We start from the raw sequence: 23,871 nt of genomic DNA, 5'->3' as shown, positions 1-23,871 counted from the left end.
GAGCACGTCACCGGAGGCACACATCAACCAAATAACTGCTGCAGCATACGGGCGCCTGGCAAACCGGAGAATAGCGTTCCGATACCTTAATAAGGAATCGTTCAAGACACTGTACACTGTGTATGTTAGGCCCATACTAGAGTATGCAGCACCAGTCTGGAACCCACACCTGGTCAAGCACGTCAAGAAGTTAGAGAAAGTACAAAGGTTTGCAACAAGGCTAGTCCCAGAGCTCAGGGGAATGTCGTACGAGGAAAGATTGAGGAAAATCGGCCTGACGACACTGGGGGAAAGAAGGGTTAGGGGAGACATGATAACGACATACAAGATACTGCGGGGAATAGACAAGGTGGACAGAGATAGGATGCTCCAGAGAGGGGACACAGAAACAAGGGGTTACAACTGGAAGCTGAAGACTCAGACGAGTCACAGGGACGTTAGGAAGTATTTCGTCATAGATTCGTCAGGAAGTGGAATAGCCTAGCAAGTGAAGTAGTGGAGGAAGGAACCATACATAGTTTTAAGAAGAGGTATGACAAAGCTCAGGAAGCAGAGAGGGAGAGGACCTAGTAGCGATCAGTGAAGAGGCGGGGCCAGGAGCTGAGTCTCGACCCCTGCAACCACAATTAGGTGAGTACATAATATATATATATATATATATATATATATATATATATATATATATATATATATATATATATATATATATATATATATATATATGCAATAAGATCACAGTAAACAGGTGATTTCAGAATATGCAAAACAACCACTCTGAAAGAATAGAGAAATTCCAAGCGCTTTCGTGACTACTCACATTATCAAGGAACTATGAAAGTAAAGCATCCAAGGAAGGTATATAAGGGGTCTGGCCAACACCTCACTATCAGATCCCACAACGGTTAAACACCTGACGCGCGCCGGCCCAACTGGACAGGTCCTTTGCACAACCCACCAACAAACTATTCTACCCAAGAAAATTTTAAAAATTATTATTTGTCCAGTGTATTATTAAATTCTTCCCAAATTCTATTAATTATAAATGGATCTAATTTATATAAACCAAAGGAAATATTCATATTATTGTCAAAACTGCTTTTTATGAAACAAGATTCAATTATATTCCTGTCGACCATGGACTTGCTTGATACTACTTTCTCAACTTTTTGAAAATCAATTGGATGGTTAAAATCTCTTACATGAATAAATAGAGCATTGGAATCTTGTCCAGTTCTAATGCTATATTTATGTTGTTTTAATCTTAGTTCGAGATTTTTACCAGTTTGACCGTAATAAACTTCATCGCAAATTTTACAAGGAATCTTATAGACACATCCATCAGCATTTTGGGGGGAATTCTTTATCAAAAGTTTTTTTATTACTGTATCAAGATTTTTGAATACAACTTTAATATAAAAAGTCTTAAGAAGAGAAGGCATATCAACCAAGTTTTCATGGTAAGGGAGAACCAACATATTTTTAGTTGAATAAGGCTGATTGTCCCTTTTTGGATTGTAAAAAGTATTTCTAGCAACTTTAAAAGATTTATCAATTACATTTCTTGGGTATTTTAAATCATTATCTATTTCATAAATTTTGGATATTTCCTCATCTATGAACTCAGGACTACAAATTCGTAAAGCTCTCAAAAACATTGATGAGAAAACAGACAGTTTGACTCTATCTTGATGCGAAGAATAATAGTGGATTTTAACCATCCAATTGATTTTTAAAAAGTTGAGAAAGTAGTATCAAGCAAGTCCATGGTCGACAGGAATATAATTGAATCTTGTTTCATAAAAACCAGTTTTGACAATAATATGAATAATATGAATTTGGGAAGAATTTAATAATACACTGGACAAATAATAATTTTTAAAATTTTCTTGGGTAGAATAGTTTGTGGGTGAGTTGTGCAAAGGACCTATCCAGTTGGGTCGGCGCGTGTCAGGTGTTTAACCGTTGTGGGATCTGATAGTGAGGTGTTGGCCAGACCCCTTATATACCTTCCTTGGATGCTTTACTTTCTTAGTTCCTTAATAATGTGAGTAGTCACGAAAGCGCTTGGAATTTCTCTATTCTTTCAGAGTGGTTGTTTTGCACACACACACACACACACACACACACACACACACACACACACACACACACACACACACACACACACACACACACACACACACACACACACACACATATATATATATATATATATATATATATATATATATATATATATATATATATTTTTTTTTTTATTATCACACCGGCCGATTCCCACCAAGGCAGGGTGGCCCGAAAAAGAAAAACTTTCACCATCATTCACTCCATCACTGTCTTGCCAGAAGGGTGCTTTACACTACAGTTTTTAAACTGCAACATTAACACCCCTCCTTCAGAGTGCAGGCACTGTACTTCCCATCTCCAGGACTCAAGTCCGGCCTGCCGGTTTCCCTGAATCCCTTCATAAATGTTACTTTGCTCACACTCCAACAGCACGTCAAGTATTAAAAGCCATTTGTCTCCATTCACTCCTATCAAACACGCTCACGCATGCCTGCTGGAAGTCCAAGCCCCTCGCACACAAAACCTCCTTTACCCCCTCCCTCCAACCCTTCCTAGGCCGACCCCTACCCCGCCTTCCTTCCACTACAGACTGATACACTCTTGAAGTCATTCTGTTTCGCTCCATTCTCTCTACATGTCCGAACCACCTCAACAACCCTTCCTCAGCCCTCTGGACAACAGTTTTGGTAATCCCGCACCTCCTCCTAACTTCCAAACTACGAATTCTCTGCATTATATTCACACCACACATTGCCCTCAGACATGACATCTCCACTGCCTCCAGCCTTCTCCTCGCTGCAACATTCATCACCCACGCTTCACACCCATATAAGAGCGTTGGTAAAACTATACTCTCATACATTCCCCTCTTTGCCTCCAAGGACAAAGTTCTTTGTCTCCACAGACTCCTAAGTGCACCACTCACTCTTTTTCCCTCATCAATTCTATGATTCACCTCATCTTTCATAGACCCATCTGCTGACACGTCCACTCCCAAATATCTGAATACGTTCACCTCCTCCATACTCTCTCCCTCCAATCTGATATTCAATCTTTCATCACCTAATCTTTTTGTTATCCTCATAACCTTACTCTTTCCTGTATTCACCTTTAATTTTCTTCTTTTGCACACCCTACCAAATTCATCCACCAATCTCTGCAACTTCTCTTCAGAATCTCCCAAGAGCACAGTGTCATCAGCAAAGAGCAGCTGTGACAACTCCCACTTTGTGTGTGATTCTTTATCTTTTAACTCCACGCCTCTTGCCAAGACCCTCGCATTTACTTCTCTTACAACCCCATCTATAAATATATTAAACAACCACGGTGACATCACACATCCTTGTCTAAGGCCTACTTTTACTGGGAAAAAATTTCCCTCTTTCCTACATACTCTAACTTGAGCCTCACTATCCTCGTAAAAACTCTTCACTGCTTTCAGTAACCTACCTCCTACACCATACACTTGCAACATCTGCCACATTGCCCCCCTATCCACCCTGTCATACGCCTTTTCCAAATCCATAAATGCCACAAAGACCTCTTTAGCCTTATCTAAATACTGTTCACTTATATGTTTCACTGTAAACACCTGGTCCACACACCCCCTACCTTTCCTAAAGCCTCCTTGTTCATCTGCTATCCTATTCTCCGTCTTACTCTTAATTCTTTCAATTATAACTCTACCATACACTTTACCAGGTACACTCAACAGACTTATCCCCCTATAATTTTTGCACTCTCTTTTATCCCCTTTGCCTTTATACAAAGGAACTATGCATGCTCTCTGCCAATCCCTAGGTACCTTACCTTCTTCCATACATTTATTAAATAATTGCACCAACCACTCCAAAACTATATCCCCACCTGCTTTTAACATTTCTATCTTTATCCCATCAATCCCGGCTGCCTTACCCCCTTTCATTTTACCTACTGCCTCACGAACTTCCCCCACACTCACAACTGGCTCTTCCTCACTCCTACAAGATGTTATTCCTCCTTGCCCTATACACGAAATCACAGCTTCCCTATCTTCATCAACATTTAACAATTCCTCAAAATATTCCTTCCATCTTCCCAATACCTCTAACTCTCCATTTAATAACTCTCCTCTCCTATTTTTAACTGACAAATCCATTTGTTCTCTAGGCTTTCTTAACTTGTTAATCTCACTCCAAAACTTTTTCTTATTTTCAACAAAATTTGTTGATAACATCTCACCCACTCTCTCATTTGCTCTCTTTTTACATTGCTTCACCACTCTCTTAACTTCTCTCTTTTTCTCCATATACTCTTCCCTCCTTGCATCACTTCTACTTTGTAAAAACTTCTCATATGCTAACTTTTTCTCCCTTACTACTCTCTTTACATCATCATTCCACCAATCGCTCCTCTTCCCTCCTGCACCCACTTTCCTGTAACCACAAACTTCTGCTGAACACTCTAACACTACATTTTTAAACCTACCCCATACCTCTTCGACCCCATTGCCTATGCTCTCATTAGCCCATCTATCCTCCAATAGCTGTTTATATCTTGCCCTAACTGCCTCCTCTTTTAGTTTATAAACCTTCACCTCTCTCTTCCCTGATGCTTCTATTCTCCTTGTATCCCATCTACCTTTTACTCTCAGTGTAGCTACAACTAGAAAGTGATCTGATATATCTGTGGCCCCTCTATAAACATGTACATCCTGAAGTCTACTCAACAGTCTTTTATCTACCAATACATAATCCAACAAACTACTGTCATTTCGCCCTACATCATATCGTGTATACTTATTTATCCTCTTTTTCTTAAAATATGTATTACCTATAACTAAACCCCTTTCTATACAAAGTTCAATCAAAGGGCTCCCATTATCATTTACACCTGGCACCCCAAACTTACCTACCACACCCTCTCTAAAAGTTTCTCCTACTTTAGCATTCAAGTCCCCTACCACAATTACTCTCTCACTTGGTTCAAAGGCTCCTATACATTCACTTAACATCTCCCAAAATCTCTCTCTCTCCTCTGCATTCCTCTCTTCTCCAGGTGCATACACGCTTATTATGACCCACTTCTCGCATCCAACCTTTACTTTAATCCACATAATTCTTGAATTTACACATTCATATTCTCTTTTCTCCTTCCATAACTGATCATTTAACATTACTGCTACCCCTTCCTTTGCTCTAACTCTCTCAGATACTCCAGATTTAATCCCATTTATTTCCCCCCACTGAAACTCTCCTACCCCCTTCAGCTTTGTTTCGCTTAGGGCCAGGACATCCAACTTCTTTTCATTCATAACATCAGCAATCATCTGTTTCTTGTCATCCGCACTACATCCACGCACATTTAAGCAACCCAGTTTTATAAAGTTTTTCTTCTTCTCTTTTTTAGTAATTGTATACAGGAGAAGGGGTTACTAGCCCATTGCTCCCGGCATTTTAGTCGCCTCATACGACACGCATGGCTTACGGAGGAAAGATTCTTTTCCACTTCCCCATGGACAATAGAAGAAATAAAAAAGAACAAGAGCTATTTAGAAAAAGGAGAAAAACCTAGATGTATGTATATATATATATGCATGTGCGTGTCTGTGAAGTGTGACCAAAGTGTAAGTAGGAGTAGCAAGATATCCCTGTTATCTTAGCGTGTTTATGAGACAGAAAAAGAAACCAGCAATCCTACCATCATGCAAAACAGTTACAGGTTTTTGTTTCACAGTCATCTGGCAGGACGGTAGTACTTCCCTGGGTGGTTGCTGTCTACCAACCTACTACCTATAATATATATAATATATATTATATATATATATATATACATATATATTATATATATATATATAATATATATATATATATTATATATATATATATATATATATATAATATATATATATATATATATATATATATATATATATATATCATCATATTTTTTTTTTTTTTTTTTTATCATCACACTGGTCGATTCCCACCAAGGCAGGGTGGCCCGAAAAAGAAAAACTTTCACCATCATTCACTCCATCACTGTCTTGCCAGAAGGGTGCTTTACACTACAGTTTTTAAACTGCAACATTAACACCCCTCCTTCAGAGTGCAGGCACTGTACTTCCCGTCTCCAGGACTCAAGTCCGGCCTGCCGGTTTCCCTGAACCCCTTCATAAATGTTACTTTGCTCACACTCCAACAGCACGTCAAGTATTAAAAACCATTTGTCTCCATTCACTCCTATCAAACACGCTCACGCATGCCCGGTGGAAGTCCAAGCCCCTCGCACACAAAACCTCCTATATATATATATATATATATATATATATATATATATATATATATATATATATATATATATATATATATATATATATATATATATATATATATATATATATATATATATATATATATATATATATATATATATATATGCTAATAGGTAAAAACTGGTCAATTAGCAAGAACTCATTTAAAATTAAGTCATTTCTAAAATTTTCTCTTATATGTTTAAAGATAAAAATTTTTCATAAATTTTAATGTAAAAGTTTATAATTTTGTATTAAAAGAATCTTAGAAAACTTACCTAACCTTATTATAACAAGTGCAATTTATTTTAGCTTAACCCAACTAAATATATTTTAGATACGTTTACAGTAATTTAATACTAAACAAACACAAAATATATTTTTTTCGTTATGTTCTGAATGATTTTTTGCGAAATTATTGCATACACAATTTATCGCTTGTCTAATATGGCAAGATGAGCATTGTTATTTAAGCTAAAATCGCAAATTTTACATATTCGGCACGACATATATATTTATATATACGGCCGAAGTTGGGCCAACGGGCCTGCTGCAGTGTTCCTCCTTTCTCATGAATCGGGTGTCGTCGCGCATCAGGTGTTGGTTTGTTGTGGGATGTGATGGTGAGGTGTGGTATAGACCCTTTATATGCCTTCCTTTGATGTATTACTTTTATAGTTTCTTGATAATGTGAGAAGTCACGAAAGGGCTTGGAATTTCACTATTCTTTCACAGTGGTTGTTTTGTATATTCTGAAGTCACTTATTTACTGTGATCTTATTGCATATATATATATATATATATATATATATATATATATATATATATATATATATATATATATATATATATATATATATATATATATATATATATATATATATATATATATATATATTGATCAATAACAACACTGCGCTAGCCAAGGATTCGAACCCATGTTTAAACCACAGGACCACCCAACCCTACAAGAATGGCGCAGCCAGCACACAGCTAGCTGTTGGGCCGCCATCCGAGGGCATACGGAGATGTGGGAGCTTCTAAGCTAATTTCATTGTTATTGATCAATACCACTCGTTCGTGGTTACAATGATATATAAATACTGCTCGTGAGGCTAGTACACCAAACAGGGATGAGAATGAAATTAGCTTAGAAGCTCCCACACCTCCGTATGCCCTCGGATGGCGGCCCAACAGCTAGCATTGCTGGCTGCGCCATTCTTGTAGGGTTGGGTGGTCCTGTGGTTTAAAGCGTCATGTGGTTCTCGCTTACCATGAGGCAGGCCAGTACAACATGGGTTCGAATCCTTGGCTAGCGCAGTATTGTTATTGATATATATATATATATATATATATATATATATATATATATATATATATATATATATATATATATACCCACCGATTTCTGATTAGTGGCGCTACTCCTCCACCTCCCCTGTTTCTTTGTCTTTTCTGTTACCTGACATCTAGATGGAAATTTAGTATTTGATTTCATATAGGTTAACTTTGTCTGTGATATCTACGATTTCTGTAGTTATTATTATTATTATTATTATTATTATTATTATTATTATAATTATTATTATTATTATTATTATTATTATTATTATTGATGTTACTCTTGTTATTATTATTATTATTAATTATTAATTATCATTAATAATAATAATTATTATTAATATATTCACGAGAAAGAATAAACACTTAAGGGTCATATGTCAGAAGGGAAATGAGAGTTTTGATGTGAAAAAGTTAAAGATAGCTACAGGTGTTTAGGTCAAGGACTGTCACCAATATCAATACACTCCTTCTCCGCTCCTCTACATGGGTATCCCCTACTTCTTTCTCCCTTTAAAAAGGTATCCCTCCCTCCTTACAACGATATTCCCCTCCCTCGCTAGAAAGATTTTTCCCTCCTTCCTCAGAAAGGTATACTCTTCTCTACCAAGAAGGAAATCCTCCCAAGAAGGGTATCCCCCTCCCTTCCTACAAGGGTATCCCCCTCTTTCCCCGAGAATTTTAGGTAACACTTCTTGTGCCTCTATTATTTTTATTATTATTATTATTATTATTATTATTATTATTATTATTATTATTATTATTATTATTATTATTATTATTGTTATTATTATTATTATTATTATTATTATTATTAGAAATGTCTGCCAATTGTTTACCATGGGCCTGGTGAGTTTAACTCTGCGCCGAGTGCACCCCCAGAGTGCACCCCCAGAGTGCACCACCACAGTGCATCTCCAGAATGCACCATCAGAATTCACCCACGAGAGTTCACCCACTAGAGTGCACCCACCAAAGTGCACCCACCAGAGTGCATCTACAAGAATGCACCAACAGTGGTGTACCCACAAGTGTACCCAATAGAGTGCGCCCACCAGAGTGCACTCACCAGTGTACCCAGAAGAGTACTCCCACCGTAGTGTACCCACCAGAGTGTACCCACGAGAGCACCCACAAGAGTTTACTTCCCATAGTGTACCCACCAGAGTGCACCAATCAGAGTACACGCACCATAGTGTATCTACCAGAGTGCGCTCACCATAGTGTACCCACCATAGTATACCCACCATAGTGCACCCACAAGACAACACCCACCAGAGTGCACCAATCATAGTGCACCCACCATAGTGTATCTACTAGAGTGCACTCACCATGGTGTACTCACCATAGTGTACCCACCAGACTGTACCCACCAGAGTGCACCCACCAGACAACACCCATCAGAGTGCACCCACCATAGTCAACTCACCATAGTGTATCCTCCACAGTGTACATACCATAGTGTTCCCACCATAGTGTACCCACCATAGTGTTCAGACCATAATGTACCCACCATAGTGTACCAATAATTGTGTACTTGCCATACTGTACCCACCATAGTGTACCGACTATTATGCGCCCATAATTGTGTACTTATTATAGTGTACCCACCTGTTACGCTTTTTTGACTGCATAACGTAAATAAAAGTCCTGGCTCCTAAAAGGTAAACAACCTGCCTGTCTAGGGGCATTTAAGTTGTTAAAATTAGAAAAAGAAACCACTCTAGGCCCAGTATGTACCTTCATACAAACTATGAAACATTAATTTAAATGGTCAATGTGTTATGAGGAAGGACACAAAAATTCACCGATACAAAACTATAAATATATATTAAAAGTAAAGTAATATAAATAAACCACTCTACTACAACCAACATTACCTTTACTCACTCACATCAGCTCACTAGCACACTGATACTAGTGAGTAAAACAAAATATATAAACATATATAAACAGGGAGGCTACATGACACCCCCCTTTGTTCTGCAGGCTCCTCAACTTGCAGGCTACTCAACCTGTAGGTTACTCAACCTGCAGGCTACTCAACCTGCAGGCTACTCAACCTGCAGGCTACTCAACCTGCAGGCTACTCAACCTGCAGGCTACTCAACCTGCAGGTTACTCAACCTGCAAGTTACTCAACCTGCAGGCTACTCAACCTGCAGGCTCCTCAACCTGCAAGTTACTCAACCTGCAGGTTACTTAACCTGCAGGCTACTCAACCTGCAGGCTACTCAACTTGCAGGCTACTCAACCTGCAGGTTACTCAACCTGCAGGCTACTCAACCTGCAGGCTGTACGAGTACTCTTCCAAAACTTAAAAAGGCCTCTGCACACTAGGGCCTTACAGGTAAACATTAGAACACTTAAACACAAATTAAATTACCTATAATATAAACTAAAAGAAAACTCACCAGTTTACATACACAACTACATCTTGCTTCATCTATTGTGCTTCACCTACTGCACAAAACACACTGGAGCATTTTTTATACAATTTTATTAATACACTGCATAATAAATACACTACGTAATATCCCCTCCCCTAGACTACCGGTCTCACTCAGCTAGCTGGGTCCAGTTGGGTGCAACTAATCAAGGAAAACAATGGGAAGTTAACCTTAAGTCTGGGGAAACAAAATTCTCCAAAAATAAGAAAACTGCATCAAGGACTGTCTTAGTGCTACTTACTTTACATAGAAAAACACAATAAGCATTTATCACCTTACAGTTTCTCTCTACAATGAGCACTGTTGATCCACAGACGTGTGGAACTCATTTGACGTAAAAGTGATCAAGTTTTAAGCCAGATGAACCACAGTCTTGCTTTATAACTGTACTCTTAAACATAAACAGGAAAATACACCATTACAACTCCGTGTTGGCCAGACACCTACGTTGATGCACTTTCAGTACATGACATAAAAATTAAACAGCTGACTGAGTTACCTCTGTACATATTAATTACATAAAAGGTATACACAATAATTATATGCAAGTAAACTTAATACAAATTGAGAAAATCTCTCTTCAAACAACACAAGTGTTCTATCACACAACTCTGCTTGCACAAATAAAACATTCACTTTATATAAACAAAGTTTCCACATTAATGACATTATTAATATAAATTGAGAAACTCTGTAAACAACATTAGCGTCCATTATCGTACGTATCTGCTTTCACATATGAAATAAGCACTTCATAAAAAATATTTATACAAAGTCTCCAGAAATAATGCAAAAAATTATTGTATCTGTTTATACAAATAGAAAATTACATTATCAACGCTGCGTCTCACAGAAATATAGAATAAGCAAAACTGGCAACGCAAAACACACAACTGAGAGAAACTGGAGAGCAGTGGAGGGATAATTACCAGACTTCAAAAATGGGAAGCACTTATAAAATTTTGTCGGTGGGACTGTGGCGTTGAAAAACACATTGGAGTCATCACCATTGACCCCCCAACAGGTGGGCCTCCCAGACCTTCATCTACACTGTCATTCCAAGGAACCCTGGAGTTACCCCACTTGGCGAACCCCCCCAATACAGGTGGGTCTTGGAAGAACACACAAAACATACAGAATCACTATTCATGACCTAAAAATGGTGAGGCATCCGCCGTACCACTACCTTTGGTCCAACAGTCCATACACCAACATCACACAAGTGAAGGCATCACCAACCACACCGTATATTAACATACCTTAGCTAAGCATGTACTGACGTGACTACCACCAAACACACACACACACACACACAATTGGGAAATCTGATACCCCCCTCCACCAGCTCACCGAGTTTGTCCACTAGGTGGTCAGAAATCAATCTACTCACCTACTGCAACCACTGCAAAACGAGATCAGATAAATGTCTACACTACATTATGTACAGTACACCCGAGAAAATACATGAGCAATCACATTCTCTATCCCCTTCACATAACGAATCACCAAAGCGAGCATTCGAGTGTTGTTCCTCGGTACGTGAAGGACATGTAGGGCTGTGATCATTATACTGTAAAAATTCTGCACAATCGAAACAAAACAAGAGCCTCCTTTCCTGTTGTGGCATAAATTCTCTGGTGACTTTTAAGTTAACTGGCAGTAATTGTCCTGCTGCTTTTTTCAACAACACAGCACTAACACCAGCAGAACTGGCATCTAATTGCAGAGAAAATGGTAGTACAACATCGAAGCTAGCCATTACAGGAGCACTAACACTATTATTTCTTTGCAAACAGGCTGTGTAATGCAATTTCACATTACATTTTAAGTTATACAAAAATTTAAAGTACCTGTAGTACAATTTCAGAGATATAATTGGCACACTGGGTCATACAAGTCAATAACCTTGCCACATACTCACAACTTTTGTATCTATTACATCAATGAAATTATTCACAAGAGGAAACCTTTCAGCATTAGTTTTGCGGCAGTCAGTGAACATGGTGAGTGTGTCATCTAGTGTGAGACCCTTGAAAGGCAATGACCACTCACCCTCGCTGAATACATTAAAAATATAAAAAAAAAACTTCACCTCTTCCACCATATGCATCTCTGCAAAACAGCCGTATACACCACTTTTCAATTAAGTTTATTCTATCCAAAACCTGCTGGATTTGCTCAGGTACATTTACCTCATGAGGATTCATGCCCCCTTTTCTAATGTCACAAAACTCATTTGCAAAGTTCCATGGTGGCTGAGCCAACGCGCCATGTTTCTCCACACCAACATCAAAAGTACACTTTTCAAAGTCTTGTACTTTACCTTTCATAATATTAGTCATTTCAGATTGCTGATTAAGGTAACCATACGCGTTTTTCTGATTGGGTGTGAGGGTTTTCTCACCAAGAGACCTCATCCACCAGCAGGTGCCATTCATTACTAATCAGAGCGTTCCTAGGAGCCGGCTCCAGTACTAACACCTGCTCTCTAGCCTCCAGATCGTGTAGCACCACATCATGGTCCCACGTCATCCTGGGCAGACTGTCAGGCTGGTTCACTGGTGCCGTCCACCTCATCTTAGCCGAACAGTCTCTGAAACTGAGAGAAAAACACCGAGGGGGAATCCTCACCATCCTCACCTAGCCTGCGACTTAATGATTCCAGAGTGCTTCCCCGCACGGCAATTAAAAGAAGGGAAATACCCTCATTCCAGTCCTTCTGGTACTGGGTACAACAAACAAGCATCGTCCTGAGAGACTGGTGAAACCACTCTTCTTGACTCTTTGAGTGACAGACATTGGTAGACGGCTTCTTATTTACATCTCTCAAAACTACGTCACATTTTATAAAATTTGACTTCTGGTTGGCTGGTGCAAAGCCTGACTGAAAAAAAATTACCAGAAATCTCAAAAGCACATACACAAAATTATAAAGACGGGGGGGGGGGGAACTCTGGTAACCTGGTGAAAAGATAAGTGTTTGGTAAACATTTATTATCCAGCACTCACTTATCAATACTGAAATATCCTCCACTGAGAATCTGTAAAAAATCACTCTTATCCTCAAATGGTTCTGATATGACTGTTTGGTCACATACTCTGTAAAATAAACATCTGTTAAATTTGGGAACCACTTCCTCTGGGAGTCACCACATCCCAGGACCTTAACCAGCTGCTCAAGAGTCAGGGTATTCAATCCCATGCCAGCACCAAGACCCCCCTTCCTAAACCTGGGCCGGTTCATCACTGCCCAAAGTCTCCTGCAGGTGAGATTCAACGAACAGGCTCCCCAGGCCCAAGCTGCCACCACAGGCAGTAGAAAGATCAAGGAGAGGCACAGAAATTCTTCCCTTGCTCACCTGGATATTAATAGTACACACTGAATTTTTTTTAGTCTCAGTAGCTATAGGTTTTACCTTAAAACCTTGTAAATCAGGGTCCCCCCAAACCAAACATTCCTTACTTTTGAGGAGACCCATTACATTGTTGCCTAGTAGTAGGTCAATACCTGGAAAAGGTAAATCTTCTGTAATACCTACAGGCAGGTACCCAGACTGGTAAACAGACTCCACCCACAATCTTTGTACCCTAGGAGTCTTAACAGTGGATACTAAAATCTCTTTAAAAAAAATATCTTTTCCAGTATAAATGTCTTCTGATAATGGTAATACATCCTTGCGCAAAAGAGAGAATGTACTACATCCGTCCCTTAAAGACATAAATGCCTTATATCCTACCTTCATTTTGGTGGAAGGCCACTGTGGACTTACTTGAAAAGACCTCCGTCCGAGGGTCTAAAACAGCTGAATTTCCCGGTGTACTGTGCGGTAAGACTGCAATACAAGCTACTGCATGTGTAACGGGGTACTTACTTGAGAGTCCTGTGCAGCAGCCTGGTCCTCAAACATCTCTCTGCAATACTGCTGTAAATGACCCTTCTTATTACAGTAAGTGCAATTATAAACTTAAAAGATACCATGCCCAACTGAGGTAGACTTGATCCTTTGTCCTTGGGGAACTGGGCTTTTCCTACCGGTTTCCCGAGTTCCTGCACCTGAAATTATCTTACTACTTCCTTGAGCAGGTAACTGAGTAGACTTACATCCCTGGGAGCCAGGATTCTGGTGGTTAGTAGGCTGAAAACTCTTTGGAGTATGAGGCTGGAAAAAATTTGGCTTAACCTGCGAAACTTCTTACTCCTTCTAGTTGGTGGAGAATAATTATTATTAACATGGTGTGGATGATAACTACTTCCAACTTTTTGGTTGGCTAAAAACCTCTCACCCATCTCCAGAGAATGGTTAAAATCATTAAAATTCTTTTCCTCATGATATGCTTTAAGGCCAGGAGGTACACTGTTCGAAAATTCCTCTAGTAAAATTAAATTAATTTCACCTTCATAATCACCTACAACATCCTAGGAGCGACACCATTTAGTCAGCAGCGACAGCTTCTTCTTTCCATACTCCACCAAGGACTGACCTTTCTAAAACTTGAAACCTCTAAACTTCTACCTATACCTTTCCGGCAATATCTGATAAGCCAATAACATAACATCCTTCATCTTCACATAATCTGAAAAATTATACTCGTCTAGAAAGCTAACAACTTGTAACCCTTTACCTATTAACTGGGTCAATTAACTGGGTTCTTGCTAATGTGGCCCAGTTACCGTCTGGCCACTTCTGGGATTTTGCTGTTTTTTTCAGGGTGAAAAAGTTTCAGGATCTTTCTCATCAAATTTTGGCGCAAACTTAATTGCCTTATACAAATTAAATATGTCTACCCTGTTACCTGTTACATTTTGTGAAAGCAACACACTCTCTTTCTCTCTCTTTAGCCCTGAAGATTTCTAACTCTTTCTCTTCCCGTATTTTAGTACGTTCAATCCTTCTCAGATCTTTCTCTTCCATAATTAGAGCTAGTTTTAGTCTGAACATCTGTGTTTTATTACTCTCATTATTAGCAGTGGTGTTGGATCCAGGATCTTCCAGACCTCTGTCACCACTAGAATCTCTAATGCTTACAGACATCTTAGAAATTAATAGCACACTAAATTATTATTATATTCACAGAGAATTATTATTATTATTATTATTATTAATTAAATAACTCCCTAAATCACTAAAGGTGTACACACAAAAATCAGACAGAAAAATATTTATACTGCATCTGAAAAAAGTAATTACTAATAATATAAATCCTTCCTTTAAATACTGACTCTCCAGGAATCAAATGTGTTTTTTTACAAAAATATAAATATATATTAAAAGTAATATATATATATATATATATATATATATATATATATATATATATATATATATATATATATATATATATATATATATATATATATATATATATATATATATATATATAACCCACTCTACTACAACCAACATTACCTTTTTACTCACTCACATCAGCTCACTAGCACACTGATACTAGTGAGTAAAACAAAATATATAAACATATATAAACAGGGAGGCTACATGACACCCCCCCTCTCCTTCTGAAGACTACTCAACCTGAAGGCTAATTAAACCTGCAGGCTACTCAACCTGCAGGCTACTCAACCTGCAGGCTAATCAACCTGCAGGCTACTCAACCTGCAGGCTACTCAACCTGCAGGCTGTACAAATACTCTCCCAAAACTTAAATAGGCCTCTGCACACTAGGGCCTTACAGGTAAACATTAGAGCAGTTAAACACAAATTAAATTACCTATAATATAAACTAAAAAAAACTCACCGGCTCACATACTCACAGCACTACATCTTACTTCATCTGCTGTGCTTCTCCTACTGCACAAAACACACCTCACTCTCTCCTCTCCTGGCCACTCTGACCAGGAATAATACGCGTCCAGTTTCAGAACAACCCCGGAACTATGGAGCATTTTTTATACAATATTATTAATACACTGCATAATAAATGCACTACGTAATATCACCATAATGTACCCACCATAGTACGTCCATCACAGTGTACTCACCATAGTGTACCCACCATAGTACATCCATCACAGTGTACTCACCATAGTGTACTCACCACAGGGTATCCACGGTAGTGTACCTACCAATTTGTCTAAAGTTAAAATCTCCCATTATCACAACATTTTCATATCTAGATGCCTTATGAATTTCGTCCCTTAACAGCTTACTGCACTCCCTATCAAGGTTTGGGGGCCTATAAATCACACCCAAAACTAATTTGTCACGTCCCTCGAGAAACTCTAGCCAAACCGATTCTGTGTTCGATGTTTCTAATCTTATGTCATGTCTAAGACAACAATTTAAATTTTCTCTGACATACATCGCCACACCACCACCCTTCCTGTTGACACTATCAGTGTGGAATAGTTTATAACCCTGTATGTTGCATTCAGAAGGCATTTCTCTATCTTTCTGGTTGAACCGGGTCTCTGTTATACCAATAATGTCTATATTACCTACACTTGCAAGTAATTTTAGCTCATCTATCTTATTTCTTAGACTCCTACTATTTGTATAGTAAACCTTTAGGGAGCTCGTCACTCGTTGCCGTCTACTATCTCTCTTTGTTTGTTGATCAATTGATTTGCCATTACTAGCAACTTTATTTTGAATATTGTCTTTTAAACATATCCCTGAGGTATCCCGGTAATAACTGCTGTTTTTAATCCTAATGCTGCAGTCTGATTGTTTCCCACAAACACCCATACCTCTATAATCTATCAGTTTAAATTCCTAGACAAGTCATCAATTACCCTCTCAATTGAATTGGCTAATGCAACCACTCCATCCCCAGAGAGATGAACTCCATCCCTTGCATACATATCACATTTGCCAAAGAAAAGGTCCCAGTTATCAATGAATGGGATTGCAAGTTCCTTGCAGTGCATATCTAGCCAGCGATTTATACCAATTGCCCTAGACATCCATTCATTGCCCACTCCCTTTCTAGGCAAGATGCTACATATGACTGGGATCCCTCCCTTAGACCTAACTACTTCTATGGCTGACCAGTACTTATCCAGCAGCTCCTCTCTCCTGCCCTTCCCAATGTCATTACCCCCAGCACTAAGACAGATAATGGGCTTGTTCCCATTACCTGCCATAATATTATCCAACCTGCTGACTATGTCGCCAACACCAGCTCCAGGAAGACAGACACTCTCTGTCTGAACTTTCTGTCTCTGTTACAAAATGCACGGTCCACATATCTTACCTGAGAATCGCCTATTAAAATATTCTTACCTTGATTAGCAGGGGAATCAGTGGTACCTTCAACCTCACTAACCACTGAAGTACACTCGTCTTGGAGAACAAAGAATCGATTTCCTACCTTCACATCTTCTCTATTAACTCTCCTCATCTTCCTTCTTCCTGAACTGTGAACCACTTGCCACTTAAAGCGGCTGCCACCATCACTGCTGGTGACCATTCCTTCCTTACCAGCTAAATCCTTCTCACACTCGCTCCCAAACTCATCTATGCGAAGCTTCAGCTTCCTATTTTCCTCCTGAAGAAGTAGAACCTCCTTCTTCAACACTTGAACCTGAGATTCTAAAACACTACAACAAGCCATGGTGCTTGGTAACAGCCCACGCTAACTCCACCAGTGTACCCACCAAAGTGTACTCACCATAGTGTACCCACCATAGTGTACCCACCATACTGTACTCACCATAGTCTACCCACCATAGTGTACCCACCATACTGTACTCACCATAGTCTACCCACCATAGTGTACTGAGCATAGTGTCCCCACCATTGTATACTCACCATAGTGTACCCACCATAGTGTACCCACCATGGTGAACTCACCATGGTGAACTCACCATAGTGTACCCACCATAGTGTACTCTCCAAAGTGTACCCACCATAGTGTACGCACCAAAATGTACCCACTATAGCATACCCTCCATAGTGTACTCACCATAGTGTATCCACCATAGTGGAGGTGGTGGTTGAGATGGTAGGTAGTGAATTTGGGGGTGGTGGTCATTGCAATGGTAGGTAGTGTAAGGGATAGTGGTGGTTGTGATGGTAAATAGGGTGGTGGTCGTTGCAATGGTAGGTAGTGTAAGGGGTGGTGATGGTAAATAGTGTAAGTGGTGGTGGTTGTTGTGATGGTAAGTAGTGTAAGTGGTGGTGGTGGAGGTTAAGATGGTGCGTAGTGAAAGTGGTGGTGGTGGTGGTGGTGGTTGTGATGGTAGGTTAGTTTAAGTGGTAGTGGTGGTAGCGATGGTAGGTAGTGTAAGTGGTAGTGACGGTGGTTGTAATGGTAGGTAGTGTAAACAGTGGTGGTGATGGTAGGTAGTGTAAACAGTGGTGGTGATGGTAGGTAGTGTAAACAGTGGTGATGGTAGTGATGGTAGGTAGTGTAAGTAGTGCTGGTAGTTTTGATGGTAGGCAGTGAATGTGATGGTGTTAGTGATGGTAGGTAGTGTAAGTGGTGATGGTGGTGGTTGTGATGGTAGGTAGTATAAGTGGTGGTGGTCGTTGAGATGGTAGGTAGTGAAAGTGGTGGTGGTGGTAGTGATGGTAGGTAGTGTAAGTGGTGGTGGTAGAGATGGTAGGTAGTGTAAGTGGTGGTGGTGGTTGTGATGGTAAGTAGTGTAAGTGGTGTTAGTGCTGGATGTCATAGTGGGTAGTGCAAGTGTTAGATGTCGTGGTTGCGATAGTAGGTAATGTAATGGTGGTGGTAGTTTTGATGGTAGGTATTGTAAGTGGTGGTGGTGGTTGTGATGGTACGTAGTGTAAGTGTTGGTGGTGGTTGTGATGGTAGGTAGTGTAAGTGGTGGTGGTGGTTGTGATGGTAGGTAGTGTAAGTGGTGGTGGTGGTTGTGATGGTAGGTAGAGTAAGTGGTGGTGGTGGTTGTGATGGTAGGTAGAGTAAGTGGTGGTGGTAGTGATGGTAGACATTGTAAGTGGTGGTCGTAGTTGTAATGGTAGAATGTGTAAGTGGTGGTGATGATTGTGATGGTAGGATGTGTAAGTGGTGGTGGTGATTTTGAAGGTAGGTAATGTAAGTGGTGGTTGTGATGCAAGGTAGTGTAAGTGGTGGTGGTGGTAGTGGTGGTAGGTAGTGTAAGTGGTGGTGGTGGTTGTGATGGTAGGTAGTGTAAGTGTTGGTAATGGTTGTGATGATAGGTAGTATAAGTGGTTGTGGTAGTTGTGATGGTAGGTAGTTTACGTGGTGGTGGTTGTGGTGGTAGAAGTGGTGGCAGTGATGGTAGGTAATGTAAGCGGTGGTGGTTGTGATGGTAGGTAATGTAAGTGGTGGTTGTTGTGATGGTAGGTAATGTAAGTGGTGGTTGTTGTGATGGTAGGTAATGTAAGTGGTGGTTGTTGTGATGGTAGGTAATGTAAGTGGTGGTGGCTCTGATGGTAGGTATTGTAAGTGGAGATCGTGATTGTAATGGTAGAATGTGTAGGTGGTGGTAATGTTTGTGATGGTGGTGGTTGTGATGGTAGGTAGTGTAAGTGGTGGTGGTGGTTGTGATGGTAGGTAGTGTAAGTGGTGGTGGTGGTTGTGATGGTAGGTGGCTGTTGTGGTGGTTGTGTTGGTTGTGGTGGTTGTGGTGGTTGTGGTGGTTGTGGTGGTGGTAGTAGTAGCGTAAGTGGTGGTGGTGGTGGTTGTGTTAGTGGTGGTGGTGGTGGTGGTTGTGGTGGTGGTGGTGGTGGTAGTAGTGTAAGTGGTGGTGGTGGAGTTAGTGGTGGTGGCGGTGGTGGTGGTTGTGGTGGTGGTGGTAGTAGTGTAAGTGGTGGTGGTGGTTGTGGTGGTGGTGGTAGTAGTGTAAGTGGTGGTGGTGGTGTTAGTGGTTGTGGCGGTGGTGGTGGTTGTGGTGATGGTGGTAGTAGTGCAAGTGGTGGTGGTGGTAGTAGTGTAAGTGGTGGTTGTGGTGGTGTTAGCGGCGGTGGCGGTGGTGGTGGTTGTGGTGGTGGTGGTGGTGTTAGTGGTGGAGGGAGAACAGATCAATGTACCTAACAGCTGGGTTGGGTTGCGTAAGGCAGGGGAGAATGAGCGTTGCTTCTGGTCGTCAATCTGATTGTTGGTGTCTAGTGAGGGGGGAGAGAGAGAGAGAGAGAGAGAGAGAGAGAGAGAGAGAGAGAGAGAGAGAGAGAGAGACAGAGAGAGAGAGAGACAGAGACAGGGACAGAGATCATAGTATCCAGCTAAGTCTTAAGTATGACACTGAAGTATGTGAGATTCTCACTGTGAACCATTTGCGTGTATGTCAGTGTATTACCCTTTTCTGTCTCTCTCTCTCTCTCTCTCTCTCTCTCTCTCTCTCTCTCTCTCTCTCTCTCTCTCTCTCTCTCTCTCTCTCTCTCTCTCTCTCTCTCTCTCTCTCTCTCTCTCTCTCTCTCTCTCTCCCTCTCTCTCTCCCTCTTTGTCTCTATCTTCCGTTGTCTTAACTCTCACCTTTAAACTCCTGACACACTGCTGGGTGTCTCTCTCAGTGTCTTGTGTTATTCTTCACATTATTCAAGTTCCGCTTTACTCCTTAAGGTTCCCTCACCTACTGTTTAATTACCACCCCAGCCTAGAGCCCACCACCCCCACTTACTGGACCCCAGCCTAGAGCCCACCACCCCCACTTACTGGACCCCAGCCTAGAGCCCACCACCCCCACTTACTGGACCCCAGCCTAGAGCCCACCACCCCCACTCACTGTACCCCAGCCTAGAGCCCACCACCCCCACTTATTGGACCCCAGCCTAGAGCCCACCACCCCCACTTAGTGTACCCCAGCCTAGAGCCCACCACCCCCACTTACTGGACCCCCAGCCTAGAGCCCACCACCCCCACTCACTGTACCCCAGCCTAGAGCCCACCACCCCCACTTATTGGACCCCAGCCTAGAGCCCACCACCCCCACTCACTGTACCCCAGCCTAGAGCCCACCACCCCCACTTAATGGACCCCAGCCTAGAGCCCACCACCCCCACTTACTGGACCCCAGCCTAGAGCCCACCACCCCCACTCACTGTACCCCAGCCTAGAGCCCACCACCCCCACTTACTGGACCCCAGCCTAGAGCCCCCCCCCCCCACGTACTGGACCCCCGCCTAGAGCCCACCACCCCCACTCACTGTACCCCAGCCTAGAGCCCACCACCCCCACATACTGGACCCCAGCCTAGAGCCCACCACCCCCCCTTACTGGACCCCAGCCTAGAGCCCACCACCCCCCCTCACTGTACCCCAGCCTAGAGCCCACCACCCCCACTTACTGTACCCCAGCCTAGAGCCCACCACCCCCACTTACTGGACCCCAGCCTAGAGCCCACCACCCCCACTTACTGTACCCCAGCCTAGAGCCCACCACCCCCACTTATTGGACCCCAGCCTAGAGCCCACCTCCCCCACTTACTGTACCCCAGCCTAGAGCCCACCTCCCCCACTTACTGTACCCCAGCCTAGAGCCCACCACCCCCACTCACTGTACCCCAGCCTAGAGCCCACCTCCCCACTTACTGTACCCCAGCCTAGAGCCCACCACCCCCACTAACTGTACCCCAGCCTAGAGCCCACCACCCCCACTTATTGGACCCCAGCCTAGAGCCCACCACCCCCACTTACTGTACCCCAGCCTAGAGCCCACCACCCCCACTTATTGGACCCCAGCCTAGAGCCCACCACCCCCACTTATTGGACCCCAGCCTAGAGCCCACCACCCCCACTTACTGGTCCCCAGCCTAGAGCCCACCACCCCCACTTACTGTACCCCAGCCTAGAGCCCACCACCCCCACTTATTGGACCCCAGCCTAGAGCCCACCACCCCCACTTATTGGACCCCAGCCTAGAGCCCACCACCCCCACTTATTGGACCCCAGCCTAGAGCCCACCACCCCCACGTAATGGACCCCAGCCGAGAGCCCACCACCACCACTTACTGGACCCCAGCCTAGAGCCCACCACCCCCACTTACTGGACCCCAGCCTAGAGCCCACCACCCCCACTTACTGGACCCCAGCCTAGAGCCCACCACCCCCACTTATTGTACCCCAGCCTAGAGCCCACCACCCCCACTTACTGGACCCCAGCCTAGAGCCCACCACCCCCACTTACTGGACCCCAGCCTAGAGCCCACCACCCCCACTTATTGGACCCCAGCCTAGAGCCCACCACCCCCACTTACTGGACCCCAGCCTAGAGCCCACCACCCCCACGTAATGGACCCCCGCCTAGAGCCCACCACCCCCACTTATTGTACCCCAGCCTAGAGCCCACCACCCCCACTTACTGGACCCCAGCCTAGAGCCCACCACCCCCACTTACTGGACTCCAGCCTAGAGCCCACCACCCCCACTTACTGGACCCCAGCCTAGAGCCCACCACCCCACTTACTGGACCCCAGCCTAGAGCCCACCACCCCCACTTACTGGACCCCAGCCTAGAGCCCACCACCCCCACTTATTGGACCCCAGCCTAGAGCCCACCACCCCCACGTACTGGTCCCCAGCCTAGAGCCCACCACCCCCACTTACTGGACCCCAGCCTAGAGCCCACCACCCCCACTTATTGGACCCCAGCCTAGAGCCCACCACCCCCACTTATTGGACCCCAGCCTAGAGCCCACCACCCCCACTTACTGGACCCCAGCCTAGAGCCCACCACCCCCACTTATTGGACCCCAGCCTAGAGCCCACCACCCCCACTTAATGGACCCCAGCCTAGAGCCCACCACCCCCACTTACTGGACCCCAGCCTAGAGCCCACCACCCACACTCACTGTACCCAAGCCTAGAGCCCACCACCCCCACTTACTGGACCCCAGCCTAGAGCCCACCACCCCCACTCACTGTACCCCAGCCTAGAGCCCACCACCCCCACTCACTGTACCCCAGCCTAGAGCCCACCCCCCCCCCGCACTGTACCCCAGAATAGAGCCCACCACCCCCACTCTCTGTACCCCAGCCTGGAGCCCACCACCCCCACTCACTGTACCCCAGCCTAGAGCCCACCACCCTCACTCACTGTACCCCAGCCTAGAGCCCATCACCCCCACTCACTGTACCCCAGCCCAGAGCCCACCACCCACACTCACTGTACCCCAGACAAGAGCCCACCACCCACACTCACTGTACCCCTGCCTAGAGCCCACAACCCCCACTCACTGTACCCCAGCCTAGAGCCCACCACCCCCACTCACTGTATCCTAGCCTAGAGCCCACGACCCCCACTCACTGTACCCCAGCCTACAGCCCATCGCCCACACTCACTGTACCCCAGCCTAGAGCCCAGCCTAGAGCCCACCACCCACATTCACTGTAATCCAGCCTAGAATCCACCATCCCCACCCACTAAACCACATCCTAGAGCCCACCACCCCCACCCACTGTAACCCAGCCTAGAGCCCACCACCCCCACCCACTGTACCCCAGTCTAGAGCCCACCACCTCCAACCACTGAACTCCAGCCTAGAGCCCACCACCCACACTCGCTGTACCCCAGCCTAGAGCCCACCACCCACACTCACTGTACCCCAGCCTAGAGCCCACCACCCACACTCACTGTACTCCAGCCTTGAGCCCACCACCCACACTCACTGTACCCCGGCCTAGAGCCAACCACCCACACTCTCTGTACCCCAGCCTAGAGCCCACCACCCACACTCACTGTACCCCAGCCTAGAGCCCATCACCCACACTCACTCTACCACAGCATAGAGCCCACCACCCACACTCACTGTACTCCAGCCTCGAGCCCACCACCGACACTCAC

The sequence above is a fragment of the Cherax quadricarinatus genome, chromosome 17 (genome assembly GCF_038502225.1).
Source record: "Cherax quadricarinatus isolate ZL_2023a chromosome 17, ASM3850222v1, whole genome shotgun sequence".
NCBI lineage: Eukaryota > Metazoa > Arthropoda > Malacostraca > Decapoda > Parastacidae > Cherax > Cherax quadricarinatus.
This window is presented reverse-complemented; position numbering follows the sequence as displayed.